This window comes from Ochotona curzoniae, unplaced genomic scaffold (assembly GCF_017591425.1).
Source record: "Ochotona curzoniae isolate NIBS_2020 unplaced genomic scaffold, NIBS_Ocur_1.0 scaffold_4701, whole genome shotgun sequence".
NCBI classification, from domain to species: domain Eukaryota; kingdom Metazoa; phylum Chordata; class Mammalia; order Lagomorpha; family Ochotonidae; genus Ochotona; species Ochotona curzoniae.
Window position 1 is genome coordinate 41,099,854 of NW_024467122.1, and position 14,237 is coordinate 41,114,090.

Here is a 14,237-nt window from a genome sequence, read left to right on the forward strand (position 1 = left end):
CATCTACACTCACATGGTAACAACAGAATTCAGGAAGCAAGGGATTTAGGTCCCTATTCCCCTGCCAGCTGCCGGCTGAGAAGAGTCACTCAGCTCCCTCTCACATGTCTTTCCTCCATCTTCAAAGCTAGTGTGACCCAACGAAGAACATACAGCTGTCTGTCCCTCATCCCTGACATGGGGCTCCAAAAAGGCTTGCAACTTCATGCAAAACTGGTAAAGGAGCATCTTTTGCTCCACCACTTGATCTTTGGTTCCCTGACACAGAGTTCCCTAATCCCTTAAATGTTCCAGCAGATAGGAATGTCTTTTGTTCTAAGATGAGGTTCTTTGGTTAGCTCCTGTATAGGGTATGCATGATCACCAGGAAGATCAAGCCATGCTCTTAATGCATATAGCTGCATGGTCTTGTAATATAGAATGTGTATGTGTGTGTGTGTGTGTCTGCAAGAGGGAGAATCCCACTTTCACACGCCCTCCCAGACTGAATCATATCAACTAATTTTTACCAATCTGTTCATTTCTGTTTTAATTTTCCTGGCTAATAGAGAAATCGAGCATCTTTTTAAAGATTTATTAGCCTTTCAGAATTCCTCTTCTATAATTTTTCTATATCATTTGCCTATTTTTCTATTGAGCTTTTTCTTAACAGTTCATAGATCATCATACATTAGAAAATTCATCTACTAATGATGTAAGTATTAATATTTCTTCCACCTGTATTTTTTGTTATATTTATAAGTCTCTTTAATCCAAAGATTTTTTTGTGCACTAATCTTTCCCTTTTATGGAGCCCAGGAGTCTGTCTTGCTTAAGAAGTTCATCACCCATCCTAATGTTTTATTGTGTCTTAAATTTTCTCCTAACATTTTTATAGTTTTGTTTTGCTCATTTATATCTCTATTCCATCTGAAATTTATTTTCACATATGCTGTGCAATAAGAATCCAGCTTTATTTATCTTTCCTCTTATAGAAAAGCAATTACTACTTAAAGGACAAAAGAAAGTGAATCAAACCTACTGCAAAGAGCCTGTCCATTCCAGCCTGAAACTTGAAAATGAGCTCATAAGTCCAGCAACAATCAATTCTAGGTGTCAACTTGAGTGGATAAAGGGGCAGCTGGTAAAGCATTATTTCTGGCTCTGTTTGTGAAGATAGTTCCAAGAAAGACTGGCCAATCACAAGAGATGCTGACAGCAGTCTGAATTAGTGAACCGTGGCAGGCATCCTCCATAGCCAGGCATACTCAGGCTATTGAAGGCTCAGAGGAGTGGCTCTCTTTCCTGGACCTGGGACACCATTCTCCTCCTGGAGAAGACTCCAGGCCTACTAGTCTTCAAAGAGCAGGACTTGTCCCCCTAGTCCCTCAGCATCTCCGACCTTGTGTTTGGACACAGAGTGACATTCCACCTCCCTGATGTTGGGGCCTTCCTTCCTCAGATTGAGCAGTCCCTAGCTTCCCTGGTTCTCCAGGCTGTTCCAGCATGTGGTGGGATTCTCAGCCTCCAGGACTGTGTAAACCAATTCCCACAACAGAATCACATCCTGGTTTGTCTACACTTATGTAAAAAGGCAGGAAGAGAGAGAGGGAGGGGAAGCAGAAGAGTTTTGTTACTTCTACTTCCCAGGAGAATTCTGACATAGGTCCTAAATTTCTCTTACTAGTCTTCACAACAGAACCCAAGAATCAAAAAGAAAAAAAAAAACCATACAATGTAGAGTTAACAGAATGAAAATGAAAGGGACAGCATTTGGCACCATGACTAAGTTACTGGTTAGACACCCACATCCCACATCAGTGTCCAAGTTCCAGAGTCCAGTGTTCAAGTTGGTTCCACTTCTGATCCAGCTTCCTGTCAGTGCACATCCTGGGAGGCAGCAGGTTATGGCTTAAGTACTTGGGTTTCTGCCAAACGATAGACATCAAGCCATCAAGCCTCCTAGTTCAGTCTGGCCTAGCTCTGACTGTTGTGGGCTTTGCAAAAATAAACAGATGAAGGATCTCTCTCCTCCCCTCATTTCAAATATAAATAAATAGATAGATAGATAAATAAAATGTTTTAAAATCCAACTTTTTTTTCCCTAAGAATTAAAGCTAAATTCATTGCACTGCTTCTAAAAGCCATCAGCTTTCTAGAAAGGATAAAATATGGAGCAGATGGGCGAGGGAGGACACTCTGTGCCTTTCCTGGCCCTTTCACACAGGTGCCACAAGATGGAATTGCTTCTGAGGATGCTAGGGAGATGTGTCAGATACCTCTCCTCATCCCTGTGGACCAGCATCTCCAGATGCCAAGTGGAATGGAACAAATGAGGGAATCTGTACTTTGCAAGCTCTGTGCTAATTATATCCTCTGGGTTCATTTCCCTGCTCTCACTTAGTAATCATGTCAGTTGGTAAAGCAGCAGTAGCAATGGCGATGGCAGAAAAGGAAGGTGCCACTTGTGGTGAATCACCCCAGCCTGCACCACTGCCACATCCTGACAGTAAGACCTGCTGGTGCATAGCAGTTCTGCAATAGAATGGAGGTGGGTGAGGGGTTAGATTTCTCTCATGCATTCCATTCTGGCAAGAAAGAGACAGGAGACTGGAAGACACTGGAGCCCTTCATGGTCACTGTCTTTTAAATTTTTATTAAGCAGCAGGTAGAGGCCTGCTTTGTGACTTCAAATCCATCTACCTCTATTGTGTCTGGAAAGGCAGCAGAAGATGACTCAAGTGCTTAGGTCCCTGCCACCCACCTAGGAGACCCTGATGGAGTTACTAGCTTCAACCTACCCCAACTTCAACAGTTGTAACCAATTAGGGAGCAAACCATCAAGTGGAAGATCCCTTTCTCAGGGCCAGCATTGTGACGTAGCAAGTGAAGCTGTCTCCTATAATGCCAGCATCCCTTATGGGTGCTGGTTCACATCCCAGATGCTCCATTTCCCTTCCAGCTCCCTGCTTGTGGCCTGGGATAGCAGTCAAGGATGGCCCAATGCCTTAGGATCCTACACCCATGTAGGAAACTCCGGGGAAGTTCCTGGCTTCAGATCAGCTCAGCTCCAGTTATTGTGGCCACTTGGGGAGTGAACCAGTGGATGGAAGCTCTTTCTCTCTTTCTCTCCTTCTCTCTGTAAATCTGACATTCCAGTAAAAATAAATATTTTTAAAATATTCTCTTCTGCCACTTTTTTAAAAAGACTTATTTTATTTTTGTTGCAAAGTCAGATGTACAAAGAGGAGGAGAGACAGAGAGAACTATCTTCCGTCCGATAATTCACTCCCCAAGTGAGCACAACAGCTGGTGCTGTGCCAATCTGAAGCCAGGAACCAGGAACTTCCTCCAGGTCTCCCACACAGGTGCAGGATCCCAAGGCTTTGGGCCATCCTCGACTGCTTTCCCAGGCCACAAGCAGAGAGCTGGATGGAAAGTGGGGCAGCTGGGATTAGAACCGGCGTCATATGGGATCCTGGCATGTTCAAGGAAAAGACTTTAGCTGTTAGGCCAGCACGCCAGGCCCTATCACTTTCTTTTTTTATATAAAGTTTATTTGTTTTAGATTAAAAGGCAGACTTTACAGAGAGGAGAGACAGAGAGAGGTCTTCTACCTGCTGATTAACTCCCTAAATGGTCACAACAGCTGGAGCTTAGCCAATCTGAAGACAGGTCTCCCATTCAGATGCAGGATTACAACAAAGTTTTGGGCCATCCTCCACTGCTCCCCCAAGCCATCTGCATGGAGCTAGATGGGAAGTGGAGCAGCCAGGTTATGCCCGTACGGCATGGCAGCTCTGCAGGGTCAGGGATCAATATGCAGTGCCACCACATTAGCCCCTTCTTTCTTTAAGATTTATTTACTTAAATTGGAAAGGCAGATTTGTAGAAAAAGAGAGATATGTTGCATCTGCTGGTTTACTCTCCAAACAACCAAAACCACTTGAACTGGGTCCATCTGAAGCTGGGAGACAGGGGCTTCTTCCAGATCTCCTATGTGGGGCAGGGGCCCAAACACTTTCTCCTTTGGCTGGGAAAAGCAGAAGGTGGCTCCTAGGAACCAGGCATATTAGCAGGGAGCTGGATCAGACAGGACTGGAATCTGTGCCTATATAGGATGCCAGCACCATTGGTAGGGCTAAACCTGAAACACCGCAACACTGATCCCATACTGAGTGGTCTTGAACATGATGTATCGGGTAGTTGCAAAATCAGGCTTCCTGAGGCCAATATTGGGGCACATCATGGCACCAGCGTCCCATGCACTGATTCAAGTGCTAGACACTCCACTCCTGATCCAGCTTCCTGCAAATGCACCTGGAGAAGCATCAGAGAATGGCCCAAATGCTTGGGCCCCTGATTCCACATGGGAGATGGAATGGAGTTCCAGGATCCTGGTTTTGACCTGGCCCACACCCTTGTGGACATTTGGAGAGCAAATCAGACAATGGAAAGTCTCTCTCTCTCTCTCTCTCTCTCTCTCTCTCTCTCTCTCACTTACTGTGGTTTCCAAATCAATAAACAAATCTAGCTCACATCTCTTTTCCATGTCTAGCCCTCAGACTCTCAGTATGTCACTGTGATGTCTGTACCCATCAAATACTTGATTTTAGATCTGCTCATGCAATTATGGAGGAAATTGTAGGCCTCAGGGAAGCCAGCCATTAGTAAGAGGGAAAAGTGGTTTGTGGCAGAGAATATGTTCTGTTAGAGAAAAGAGAAAGGCAACACAAAGGAGAAATTGTATCTCCTGCCCAGAATACCAACACTTCACACACTTTCAACACCCACACAAGGGACCACAAGCTCACTGCCCTGTACTCCTTTCAGAAGATCATTGCCTGGTGGGCCGGGGAGGGGGGCTGCGAATGCAGGGGCTCAATAGTCCAATCCTCTGCCTGCAAGAGCCAGCCTCTTGTATGGGCACCAGTTCATGCCCCAGCTACTCCACTTCTGATCCAGCTAGCTGCTTACTGCCTGGGAAAGCAGCAGAGAATGGCCCAGATCCTGAGAACCCTGCACCCACGTGAAAGACTCAGAGAAGCTGCTGGCTTCAGTTCAGTTCAGCTCTGGTTATTGTAGCCATTTGGAGAATGAACCAGCTGATAAAAGACCTTTCACTCTATCTCTCCTTCTTTCTCTAATTCTGCCTTTCCAATAAAAATACATCTTTAGGGCCTAGCGCAATTGCCTAGTGGCTAAGGTCCTCTCTTTGGATGTGCCAGGATCCCACACGGGCACTGGTTGTAATCCCGGCAGCTCCACTTCCCATCCAGCTCTCTGCTTGTGGCCTGGGAAAGCAGTCGAGGACAGCCCAAAGCCTTGGGATCCTGCACCTGCGTGGGAGACCCGGAGGAAGTTCCTGGCTCCTGGCTTCAGATTGGCACAGCACCAGCTGTTGTGCTCACTTGGGGAGTGAATCATCGGGCGGAAGATCTTTCTCTCTGTCTCTCCTCCTCTTTGTACATCTGACTTTGCAACAAAAATAAATAAATATTAGAGAAATAAAAAAAGAGGGAGAGAGCAAAAGGAGAGGAAAGAGGGCAAACACTCCCATGAGCTGATTCACTCCCAAAAAGCCCACTGTAGTCAGTCAACCACGGCCAGAGGCAAGAGTCCAAGATGCAATCAGGAGTCAGGAGTCAAAGCCAGGTGCCCAGCCTAAGTACTCCAATATGGAGCACAGGCATCTTAACTTGTGAACCAAAAGTCCACCCTACAGAGATGCCTTTAAAGCTTTAGTTGGCAAAGGAATGTCTGGAGGTCTTGTTAAATGCAGGGTCTGAGTCAGTAGATTACAGAGGGGGAGTTTGAGGGCCTCAGTTCTAACAAAATTCCAGGTGATTTGGGTGCTGTCAGTCCATGGGCTACACCTGGAAAATCACACTTGTGTAAATCATGTGTTTATTTTTCTTTTATTTCCAAGGGAGTCAGACAGAAAGACCTGGAGAGAGATCTTCCATCTGTTGGTTGACTCTCCCAAAAGCCCACAACAGCCAGGGTTAGGTTAGGCTGAAGCCAGGTACCTGGAACTCAGTCAAGATTCCCCACATGAATGGCAGGGCCCCAGGTAACTGAGCCAACCTCTGCTGTCTCCCAGAGTGCCCATCAGCAGAAAGCTGGAAGGAACGAGAACCCAAACCAGCCTCTCCAACACGGGATGCAATCATCCCAACTCAACTGCTGTGCCAAACCCCAACCCTAACAAGACTTTTGAGTTTACAAAGATCTCCCACGTATAATAAAATCATGCCCCTATCCATGAGATTAGAGAGGTTCTTTGGAAACACATTTTCAAAAAGCCTCAGTGAATTGCCCAAAGTGCTACTACATTGGGAACTCATACCTTAGAACCTCTGGATTCAATAGAAACTTTCTGGTCAACTTCAGCTGAGCTTCCTCCACATTACCATAAAGTCCTTCTAGAAGCTACTGCACATCTGCACAAAAGAGCCCCCCCCCCCCAGTGCCCTTTCTCTCACATTTGCAGGCAAGAATTTCTCTTAGCCCCATCACACACTCCTGTCCTCCCACTCACTTCCCCAGAGCGACAAAAGATCCCAGCCAGGCTTAGGGGTTCTCTCCGGGAGACTTCACAGCTGGAGAAGCCCCCAAGCCTCTCTCCTCCCAGAGTGAATGGGTTATATGAGACCAACTGCAGGCAGACAGGATGCTGGATGGAATGGGTTAGCATGACTGGGGTCTTCACCACCATCATGTGTATGATTTTCCAGAAAGGAAAGAAAGGTCAGCAGAAGGAAGTGAGGAGGTCCTGGCTGACTCTTGAAGAAAAAGGGCAGGACCTGAGGCTGAGAGCAACACGAAGAAGCTGGTGGCACTGGCAGCTGTCCTCTTCTAAACCTTCCTTTGGCCACTCCAACTTGACTGCCTAACAACCTCTCTGCCCACTGCTAGGGCTTTGTTCTCTGAGTATTTGCCTGGAGACAGCTGCCAACAGACTTGGCAGCCTTACCCTGGGCATGACCTCTACAGGCTTTGTTACCTTCCCGGAACAGTGATTGTTTCTCTGCTTGTTGACTCTCATAGCCTGGCTTCTCGGCCCTTCCATGTGATTTCCACTCCACCTAGTCTGCCACAGGTCAATTCATAGCCTAGGATACTGAACCAAAGAGAGTGTTAGCAATGGAATACACAGGACTAAATGTCTGGACGGTACAGCCATGGACAAAAGAGTAGAGAGTGGAGGGGCAGACATTTGGCCTAGAGGAAAAAATACTGACAAAAATAGCTACATCCGAAGTGGGAATGACAGAGTTCAATCCCCAGCCCTAGATTCTTTTTTTTTCTTTTTTTAAGACTTTTTTTATTGGAAAGTCAGATAAACATAAAGGAGGAGAGAAAGAGAGGAAAATCTTCCATCTGTTGATTCATTCCCCAAGTGACCTCAGTGGCCAGAGCTGAGTTGATCCAAAGCCAGAATCCAGGAACTTTTTTTGAGTCTCCCACATGGGTGCAAGGTCCCAATGCTTTGGGCCATCCTCCACAGCTTTACCAGGCCACAAGCAGGGAGCTGGATTTGAAGCAGGACCACTGGGACATGAACCAGCACCTATATGGGTTCTTGGTGCGTGCAATGTGAGGACTTTAGCCACTAGGCTACCATGCTGAGCCCCAGCCCTAGCTTCCTGATGATGCAGCTCCTAGGAGGTACTAGTTATGGCTCAAGTAATAGGGTTCATGCCAGTTATGGGGGACCTGGACAATCCATTCTTGTCTGTCACAGGCATTTGGGGACATGAATAAGCAGATGACCTTGCTGTCCATCCATCTGCCTTTCAAATACCTTGAGCAAAAAATAAATCTACCCATAATTAGATGAAAGATAGATTTAAAAGACTGGAGGAACTTACAGTGTGTTTCAGTACATTCAGTTCCTACCTGCGATGCCAACACGCAAATGACTGTCAGTTTGAGTCCCAGCTGCTCCACTTCCAATCCAGCTCCCTTCTGATGTGCTTGAGAAAAGCAGTAGAAGAAGGCCCAAGTGTCTGAGCTTCTGCCATACACATAGAAGAACAGAATGAACCTCCAGACTCATGCTTTCTACCTCATCCAGCTCTGGCCATTGCAGCCATTTGGAGAATGAACCTGCATATGGAAGCTATCTTTTTCCTTCTCCATCTCCTTCTGTGACTTTGCCTTTCAAATAAATCTTTCCTTTTAAAAATTTATTTTTATTGGAAAGACACATTTACAGAGAAAAGAAGAGACAAAGATCTTCCATCTGTTGACTCACTCCCTAAATGGCTACAATAAACAGAGCTGAGTCGATCCAAATCCAGGAGCCAGGCGCTTCTTCCAGGTCTTTCATGCAAGTGCAGGTTACCAAGTTTTGGGGCCATCCTCTGCTGCTTTCCCAGGCCACAAGCCGGGAGTTTGTGGGAAATAGAGCATCCGGGACATGAACTAGTGCCCATATGGTATCCTGGCGCTTGCAAAGAAAGGATTAGCCAATTGAGCCATCACACCAGATCCCTCAAATAAATAAAAAGACTTTGGAAGAGATCCAGAAGAGTCCAGAAAATTTGAACAAAGCCTGGGAAAACAGGACTTCAGAAAAGAAAGACAAAAGGAACAGTCAATACGTTGAGCATTTTTTAACTCTGTGTACAAAACTAGCAGGAGGTGTGCAATGTGAAAGACTTCAAGGAAGAAATCCAAGCACAGCAGTGAACCATGTGAGAAGACAGAACAGGTTGTTTCTAACTGGGGGTGATTGAATGCGGTGCCTGGCTTTGGGATGGAAGGATTCGCCCTCCAGTAAGGCACCCCATTCCACACAATCAGCACTTTTCTGAGTGCTAGAGGTTTAAAAAGGAATAAGCTACACAATCCTTAGGAGCCTACAATCTAAAATTCCTGTCTCCACTGTCCATAGAACTTTACAGAGTTCTATTTATTGGGGAAAGCTATGGGACAGTTGGAAGAACTCTCTGCTCTGATAACCTGGTAGGGAAAGAATTCCAGTTTGGGATGAAGGACAGAAAGTAAATCCCTTCAGGGCCAGCTATGAGGCACAGAAGGTTAAGCCTTTGCCAGAGCATAGGCAACACATTTGGATGACATTTTGAGTCCCAGCTGCTCTACTGGAATATGTGTGGTAATTGTGGCTGTGCAAGGACAACAGCACAAGGATGTGCCCTCCACCAACAAGGGCTGCAGGAGGCTTCCTCTGGAATAGGGACAAGGACACATCACCCTTAGAATTATACATTTGCTTCTGTGATGTCATGATGGTAATGCTAACGTTTTTCTGCCTTCTTCTAGAACATCTTTCTGATTGGTCAGGAGTAGCTCCTTCTAAGGATAAGCCAGGCTACCAAACAATAGATTCTTCTTTACCCACAGAAGGCTAATTAAAGCAGGGAGTGTGGTTAGAGTAGCAGTGTCAGAGGGGACTCAGAAAGGAAAGAAAAGCTAATCAAACGCCTGGAGACACTTGCCTCAGGGCAGCTGTTGACCTGTTGGCTGCGTTCACAGAATAGCCCTTCATATCTCAAAATTTCTCCTGTAAATTGTTTAAGCTAATTGCTGAAAGGCTTAATCTCTCCCAAAGAGAAAGTGTGAAAGACAGAATGTGTAAAATCCTTCCATCTCAGACCAAATTGGAGATACTTTTACAACATTGTGATAGCTTGTTTCAGGGCTTGGGTTTAGAGCACATTATCTAAAGCTCCTAAGGAAACAGAATCATCAGAAAGTCACTTTGTGAACAAAGGAGGAGCCAGTGGCCTGGAGAGCTTTGTATTATGATTCTACTAAAGCTGGGAAGACAGGTAACTTAACAAAAATGGATTTTCTCACAGTTTTGGAGACTGGAGACCTAAGATGAAAAAAGGCTGGAGAAAAAACAGTGTGAAGCCTTTTCTCTGTTCTGAGCATCCCTGGTGTCTCTTCTGGCCCAGCTCTGGCTGCAACAGGAACTTAGTCAGCAAATGAAAACTCTCCCTCTCCAGTTCTTTCTCTCTGTGTGACTCTCTCAAATAAATTTCCCAATCTTAAGAAAGTGAACTCCTGGAAGAGACCTGCACTGGCAGGTCAGGAATGGGAGACCCCATCACGATGCCCCCACTGGTAAAGATCAAATCCCATCAAGGTTCCTTCCCTCGCAGAGTGAAAGGAAAATCCAAGTGAACCAGAAGTTGAATTGTTGTGGTGGTTTCCTTCTGAAATCTTCCTAATTCCCCAGTAAAGAAGCGTGTGGGTCTTTGGGGGTGCTGGTTTGGGCAAGACTGAGATAAAGTAGTCCACCCCAATTCTCTCCCAGCTCCAGCAAAGAAAAGGTTACCTACCACCTAGTAGGGGCTGGATTGAGAGGAAGGGAGTGGAGGACTGAGCCACAACAGAGAGTCACAGCCCTTGAGGAACTGCTGAGGCTAAATCCAAAAGACAGTGGAACAAACCTTCTGATTGATTTCCCTGGCTGCTCTCCAGAAGAGGAAGCAAGGGGAGAGGACTCTCCAGCTCCCATGTTAGGCTACATGCATGGCAACAGATGACATTCAGGCAGGAGACACCCTGAGGAAAGTTGGGAGAAGGAAGACTAAGGTTCAGGTCCTTGTATGTGGATTGGAAGAAAAAGAAAAGAAAAGAAAGGAAGACCATCAACATACAGAGGTAATTCAATGTAGCACACATGCATGAGTGAAAAGCAACAAGTCCCAAGTGCATCACAGTGAGCACTTTCCTAAGAGTGGCTTCTGGAAGCCAGATATTTGCAGCTGCTTCCCTTCATCTGCTACAGGAAAGCCTGCATTGCAGGCTTGCTCTCTGCAGTCAGTCAGGCCCTCTTCTTGGCAGTAGTTTGACATTGCCACCACCAGGGGGAGGTGTCCCACTGTCTTTAATTGACTGTGGCAGAGCGGAGAGGCTGTTCAGTAATTTGGGTCTGGGGGAGGAGTCAGGTTATTCTATTCTACTAGTTGTACAAATAAACACTTGCCTTCATGTCCAAAAGCGAAAAGAATTTGGAGGGTGAGCGTAAGAGGTCAGGCAGTGGCTGCCTCTTCCTCCCTTTTTGTTTTCTTAGTCGTTTGGTTGCCATGGGAATCAGTGTTTGAGCAGCAGCTCTGAATGCATTTACTGCCCCTCCAGGCTTGGGGCTGAGCCCGGAGACAAGCTGTGAGAGCAGCAGGAGTTGCTTTGGGCCAAAAGAGGGAAAGATTTACTTGTAAATTTGGGTGGTAAAAGATCCCTAAGGTAGAGAAGGAGGAATGTCCGGAGTGCACCGACAAGTATAAAAGGCAGGAAGACAACGCGATTTTTAGATCAAATAACATTTGGGAGTGTGAAAAATCTTTTCCCAGACTCTCAACTCTGCTCTCCCCAAAGGCGACCTCAGGATATCTTCTGGGCCCTATCTATCATCAGGTCATTTCTACCTGTTATCCGAAAACATCAACACACAGCACACCTGTGACAGAATCCACCTTTCTGGTCCTAAAGTCCTTTGCAGGGGCCAGCACTGGGATGTATCAGGTAAAGCAGCCACCTGCGGTGCTGGCATCCCATGTGGGCACCAGTTACAGTCCCAGCCCCTCTACTTACAATCTGGCTCCCTGCTAATAGGCCTGGGCAAGCACTGAAAAGTGGCCCAAGTCCTTGGGCTCTTGCTACCCACAGACCCTTGCCACCTACGTTGGGCAGCTGTTGCAGCCATTTAGGGAGTGAATCAGCAAGTGGAAGATTCACTTTCCCTCCCTATCTCTCGAATTGGCCTTTCAAATAGACATAAATCTAAAATATATATTAGTTGAGTAAATGGGTGAGCAGAAAGAGTTGGATGGTTTTTATTAATTTTTTAAGCTGCTTAGGAACTTGTAAAAATTGCTGTTGTTTTCTTGACCTGCACCCATGGGGAAGACCTGGAAAAGGCTCCAGGTCCCTGGCTTCGAAGCTGCCCAACTCCAGCCGTTGCAGCTGTTTGGGGAGTGAACCCACAAATGGAAGAGCACTTTCTCTCTGTCTTATCTTATTTCTCTGTAAATGCTTTTCAAATAAGAAAAATAATAAAAGAGAGAAAGGTAGCATTACAAAGAGAGGGGGAAAGGAAGAGAGAGAGAGTTCTTCTATCTACAGGTTCACTCCCCAGATAGGCTCAACAGCCAGAAATGGGCCAAGATTCATCTGGATCTTTCATGTGGATGCCGATGGTTGCTCCAACCCAGCCTGGCATGAGTCTTCCCTAATCTCAGCCCCTGACACTAGATGCTGCAGCCTAGCCTGACCCGGCCCACCCCCAGTTCCAATTCTCAACAGTAAATACTATAGCCTAACCCCACCAATCTTGCTGTAATTCCTGACTCTTGTGTGAACTGGCATGTATGGTAGCCTAGCATGGCATGGATCACAACCCATCCTGGCTCCTGCACATACCAGTGGGTGCTATGGCTTGACCCAGTCCTGCCTGGTCCACTCTCACACACAAACACACACCCAAGCCAGCCTACAATATGCTGACCAACAGCGCAGCCTTGCCCAGCCTGAGCCACACCCAGCCCCAACTCTTATGCTCACCAGTGAGAGCTACAGCTTAGTTGGGGAGTTCCCCAAGTTCCCCACAAGGCCAGCTCCCAGTACCAGCTTTTATGCATGCCAGTGGGTGACAAACCCCTGTCCAGCATAGTCCACCCCAGTCCCAGCCATTGGCCATTGTGCGTGCTGGTGGATGCTTCCAGACTGCTTCCAGACCCAATTCTCAGGTACACCCACGGGTGCTGCAGCCTGTGCCATCCCAGCCTGTTTCCAACTCCAGGTCCTAGGACTGTTGGCGAGTTCTGTGTTCATAATTGGCTCGGCCTATCACCAAGCCCAGCTCTTAGGCAAGCCAAGGAGTACCGCAATCCCACAGCAGTGAGCCCATAAATCCTCTACAAATTTGCCCCAAGACCCAGTTCTCTTGTGTGCTGGTTGGTGTCATGACCCAGCCTGCAATGGCCCACTCTTGCCCCAACACTCAGTGGTGGGTATTGTGGCCTAGATCTACCAGGCAAGACCCCCAAGCCCTAGAACTCATGTGTATTGGTAGGCAGGGGACAAAGCCACCTAGGCCATCTCAGGTCTCCCACATGAGCAGGTGCATTGGTCTGACCCGAAAATGCCTCCAGTTCCCCCCCTACCCTCCAAACCACCTACTCTCAGGCCCCTCATTTACCTGCCAGTGCAGTGACCTCCTCTGTGGAATTACCCTACTCCCTAGGGGGTTCCTGCTTCCAAACACCTCAAATCCCCTTCCCTGGGCTATCCTCAGACCCCACACCATTGTGAGTCCTGGTCCAAATTAAAATTTTATAACATTTTATTTAGTGTAAAAATTGGCCAGGACTGAGCCAAAAGCTATGACTTTTGTGAAGTCTCCACCTTGATCCTATAAAGAGGGTGGCCTCAGAGAAAGTGAGTAAAATGTCCCTGTTCTTGCAGTTCTTAAGTAGTGAAGGCAATTTAAGCCCCAAAAGGACACACCCCAGAATCTCCCTTGTCTATTGAGCACAAACTTCATTGTAAAATAAATGTTCTAGAGCATTGGGCCATAATTCACAGCTGCACAACATCTGGTGGATTAACCTTTCTAAGCCTCGGCTTCCTAACTGATGAAATGGAAGTAATGATATCTGGCTCAGGATTACCATAAAGAAAAATGGAAGTGAAGAGGCTTCTTTTTGCTTGTCCCAAAGAAACTGGCTGCTGTGTGCATGACCTCTTCCCTGTTTTATCTCCTGTACCAGTTGAGCATTCCTTCAAGGCGGGTCTGCTTCTACTCTCTTTGCATTTGTGACATCTGATGACTAGTCATTGCGATATGTTTAATGGAAAAGGGAGGGAAGGTTGCATATTTTACTTTTAAGATTGACTCATTTATTTGGGAGAGTTACAGAAGAGAAAGGGAAAGAGAGATCTTCCATATGCTGGTTCACTCTGCAGGGGCACCCAACAGCCAGGCCTGAGCCAGGCTAAAGTCAGGAGCCCCATCTGGTGCCCTACACAGGTGCCAGGAGCGATGCTTTACTTCTGCTGGTGGGGTGGGATTCTTCCCACACAGACCTGGGCTTCCTCCAAGGTTAGGCATTCTTCATTGTTCACTGTGTCTCTGGTGTTAGTCATTCTCTTCTGGATGCTGAGGCATCTCCCACCCTCCCAATAGCTGATTTTCCAGGGGCCAGTGTTGTCACAGCAGTTTAAGTTTCTACCTGTGTTGCAGGCATCCCATACAACTACCTTCCTGTTCCAGCCCAATA